A 4,862-nucleotide genomic window follows, 5' to 3' on the forward strand; every position below is an offset into this window, starting at 1 on the left:
GGGTAATACGGGCTTCACAGAATGAGTTTGGAGGTATGCCTCCTCTAGTTTTTGTAGTTTGAGTATGAGGTATTATTTCTTATTTAAATATTTTGTAAAATTCAACAGTGAAGCCATTGGATGCTTGGCTTTTCTTTGCTAGAAGACGTTGTATTGTGGTTGTGATCGCAATACTTGTTATTGGGCTATTCAGGTGTTGGATTTCTTGATGGTTCAATTCTTGTCAGGTTGTATGCATCCAGGAATTTTTCATTTATTCTAGGTTTTCCAATTTATTGTCATGTAGTTGCTTATAGTAGCCTCTAATGATTGCTTGAATTTCTGTGTTATTGGTTGTAATGTCTCCTTTTTCATCTCTGATTTTACTTATTTGGACCTTCTCTTTTTGTTTCTTTAGATACTTATTTTTTTTCTTCTATTAATTTGGGGTTTGGTTTGCTATTACTTTTCTAGTTATTTAAGATGCATTATTAGTTTTTTTGTTTAAAGTTTTTATATTTTTTGATTTAGGCAATTATTGCTATAAATGTACCTCTTAGTACTGTGTTCACTTTATCTCATAGGCTTTGTTATGTTATTTCCATTTTCATTTGTTTTAAGAAGTTTGAAAATTTACTTCTTAACTTTTTCATTGACCTACTGGCCATTAAGAAAGAGAATATTGTTTAATTTTCCATGTGGTTGATAATTTCCAAAATTCTTCTTGCTGTGATTCCCAGTTTTATTCCATAGTGATCAGAGAAGATACTTGATACAATTTCAAAAAAAAACATTTAAAGACATTATATGGTCTAATATATGGTTTACCTTTGAGAATGTTTCATGTACTGAGGAAAAAAGTTTATTCTGCTTCCACTGAATAAATTGTTTTGTAAATATCAAGCAGGTCCATTTGGTCTATATTGCAGATTAAATCTGGTGTTTCATTATTTACTTTCTGTCTTGATGATTTTTCCAATGCTGAAGGTAGGGTGACAAAATTCCTAGGTATTATTACACTGAGGTCTATCTCTCTCTTTAGCTCTCCAAATATTGACTTTATGTATATGGGTGCTCCAATGTGGGGTGCATATATTTTCAATTGTTATATTTTCTTGCAGAATTGACCCCTTTGGCACTCTTTACATAATCACAATTTTTGTCTCTTTTTATAGTTTTTTTTTCTGACTTGAAAACTATTGTTCTGATATAAGTATACCTATTCTTGCTCTTTTTTGGTTTCCATTTGCCTAGAATATCTTTATTTATCCCTGTATTTTCAGTCTATGTTATATGTATGAATGAAACCTGTTTTTTATAGGCAATAGATTATTGGGTCTTATTTATTTTATGCATTCAGCCACTCTGTCTCTTTTGATACGACAGTTTAGTCCATTGACAGTCAATGTTGTATTAATAAGTAAGGACTTACTCCTGCCACTTTGTTATGTTTTCAGGTGGTTTGGTGGTTTTCTCTTCATTCTTTCATTCTTTTCTGTCTTCCTTATAGTAAAGGTGATTTGTTCTAGTGGTAAGTTGTTTTTTTTTTTTTTTTTTTTTTTTTTTTTTTTTTTTTTTTGAGTACAGCCTTCTTTATTGGTGTATAACAATGCCCAAGGGCTGGATGAACTTCATAATCAAAATCGAATGCCAGCTTTTTACAGACTTGGCCAACATAGTATGACCTCAGACACCATTTTAAACTGCAAGAAATCTGAGCCTTTCATAGTCTTGCTTTTTATTGTTGACATTTACATTTTAATTTTTTTATGATCATTGCAGATCCACATTTTAAAAACCCAAAAAACAAAAAAGCTCTTATTCTAATTTAGCAGAAAGCAGAGTCATCGGTGTGAAGACAATACACTATCAACATACAACTTCTTTGTATCCATAATTATCTATGTAAGAAACATGCTGTCATTCACAGGGGCTCCATTAACACGTGCACATAAGCCATGCTGAGGCCTAACAGGTAATGTGGGTTTTCATCCAGCATCTTCTCTTTACTCTGGGTCCTTATCCTCATCTGAAAAATGGGGGACAGACTTCTTTGCCACAACATTATCCAGTCTCTGTCCTTGTAGATATGGATTGACACTCCTCCGCTTTCGTCTCTCTCCTCCCTTCATCTTCTCATAAAGGAGTTTCTTGTTCCACTTGCCCAAGCCTGGATAGTCATGTTCCGGATCAAACAGTTGCTGATGCAACTGGAACTCTCGACTGAACTCTGCGGTGTCGGGGGTGTTTTCTAGACATCCATCATCTACTGTTTTTCCAACAGGACAGGGATTTGGAGGGTCTGGGTACCCCTGATCCTCACTGAAGTCCTTGGGAATGTTGTCTCCAGTCAACTCTGCCACGATGTTGGGGATGTTGCCAAAAGGACCCAAATGCTGAAGTCCCTCATGAGCTCCACCTTCGATGCTCTGGGGGCCCACAAGATTCACGGCCTGGTGAGCTGGATATTCCACTCGGGGCCTGGCAATGCCCAATTGCTCCATAACGCCGTGAAGCAGCCTCTGGATATCTGTTTATGAGACCCTGTCAGGGGTCCGGGGGCTGTAGGCAAATGCTGGAGTCCATCCCGATGCCAGCCAAAACAGTAAGCCAGATAGCATGATAGAGACCATCCTGGAGACCATTTTTAACCGAGGAGCAGCCCGAGGAGCCTCTAGTGATAAGTTTTAACGTTTTAAAACTATTCCGTGTGTCTGTTACATGTTTTTGATTTGAGGTTGAGGCTTGCAAATAATATCTTAAAAACTGTTAATTTAAACCAATGACAACTTAAAATGGATTGTATAAACAAAGAGAAAACTAATACAAACTCTAATCTTTAATTTCATGCCCTGCTTTTTAACTTTTTGTTGTTTCTATTTATATCTTATTTGGTCTATATTTGGTCTTATCTGGTTTATGTCTTAAAAAGTTGTTATAGTTGTTACTTTTGATAGGTTACTCTATTAGACTTTCTACTCAAATATGAACAGTTTACATACCACAATTACGGTGTTTTGATATTCTGTGTTTTTCTGTGTACTTATTATTACCGGTGAGTTTTGTGCCTTCAGATGATTCATTATTGTTCATTAACATTGTTTTCTTTCAGTTTGAAGAACTCCCTTTTACATTTCTTGCAGGCAGGTCTCGTCTTGAAATATCTCAGCTTTCATTTATTTGGGAGTCTCCTTTTCTCTTTTATGTTAAAAGAATATTTTTGCAGGATATACTATTGTATATTGTATACTATTGTATATTATACTATTATATAAGGTGTTTTTTTTCCCCCTCCAACACTTTAAGTATTTCGTGCCACTCTCTCCTGGCCTATATTTCAAATGAGAAGTCTGCTGCCAGCCATATTAGTACTCCTAAAGATAGACAGATTAGTACTATCTACTTTCCTCAAACAGGAGGGGTGTCTCCCTGTAGCCACCATAGCTGGCATGTGCTGGGTTCCACCTGAAGCCAGAATAGCACTGATTCTCACACCATGCTGTGGCAAGTACTACCTGGCTACCACTGTTGATTGTTCAGGTCCAAGGGCCCTTTAGTCCCCAGGTAGTAAATCCTTCCAGGACTGAGTCTTTCCCTTCAAGGCATAGCACTTTCTTGTGGCCCAATATATCTCTAGAAATATCATCTGGGAGCTGTGGGCTAGAATGGGGACCTCAGGATCTGCCTGGTACCCTGTTTTTCTGTGACTGAGCTGATATTCAAGTTGTAAGACACAGTTCTCTTTACTCTTCCTTCTTCTTGCTCAAGAGGAGAGAAGGAGTCTCTACTGAAGCTGCTAGCTGTGCTGCATGGAGTTTGAAGAGGGATGGCACAAGCACTTCCTTGGTTGCCCCAGCTGGTGTCTCACTAGGTTGTGTGAATCCTAAGTTTACTGGCTTCGAACCCAGCACAGCACCAGGACTTGCCCTGGACTTGCAATCCTTGTGGCCTAGACAGACTTTCAAATTCATTTAGAATCCCAGAGCACTTTAGCCCATAGTGCTGGGCTTACTGGAACTCAGGTTGTGACCACTGAGATACATGATTTACGTCTGGCTAGGGCTGGTCTAAAACGCCCTCCAGGGGTATAGGCTGAGTTCTGCCCTGTGTTACTTTCCACTGTGACATGGCAGCACTGAGTTCCAATGCAAGATTTCATAATCACTGTGCTGTCTCTGCCTCATGCACACAGATTTTTATCTCCGTGCCATGTGACCACTGCTGGGTGTGGGAGAGGGATAGTATAGGTGATTAAAAACTGCCTTTCCTACTCTCTTCAGTGCCTACTCTCCTCAGTCCTCACCTGATTTTTCCTTCTCATAAAGGTGCGTTTTTGTGGACTTTTGTTCAATTTGGTGTTACTGTGGGGAGGGATGATCACTGGATGTTTCTATTTAGGTATCTTACTCTGCCTCTTTGTCCAGGGATGAAAGAATTTCTTTTTTTTAGAACCTGTATTCTCAAGCTTTCCGTGTATCATCCCTAGCCCTCCTCATGGCCCACTAGAACTGTACCTTTTATATTTGTATTTAACAGTTTGAAAATGGATTATGTTAATAGCAGTTCGCTTTAGTGAAACATAAGGACTGCTGTCCAGTCCCCTTTATGAGGAGTACCCTTGCTTATATCATAGGGATGTACCTAACCATGCCTCTTTGCCATAGATCCCATTTTTGTTTTTAAGATGGAGTCTCGCTCTGTTGCCCAGGCTGGAGTGCAGTGGCACAATCTTGGCTCACTGCGACCTCCACCTCCTGAGTTCAAGCGATTCTCCTGCCTCAGCCTCTGGAGTAGCTGGGATTACAGGCATGTGCCGCCACACCTGGCTAATATTTGTATTTTTAGTAGAGATGGGGTTTCACAATGTTGGTCAGCCTGGTCTC

At 38.9% G+C, this 4,862-nt stretch overlaps 1 pseudogene; it reads right to left on the minus strand.

Annotated features, from left to right (window-relative positions):
- Positions 1–1,700: 1,700 nt before the first annotated feature.
- On the minus strand, positions 1,701–2,653 carry LOC139357470 (neuroendocrine protein 7B2 pseudogene; annotated as a pseudogene).
- Between the last annotated feature and the right edge of the window lie 2,209 nt (positions 2,654–4,862).

The sequence above is a fragment of the Macaca nemestrina genome, chromosome 12 (genome assembly GCF_043159975.1).
Source record: "Macaca nemestrina isolate mMacNem1 chromosome 12, mMacNem.hap1, whole genome shotgun sequence".
Classification (NCBI taxonomy): Eukaryota; Metazoa; Chordata; class Mammalia; order Primates; family Cercopithecidae; genus Macaca; species Macaca nemestrina.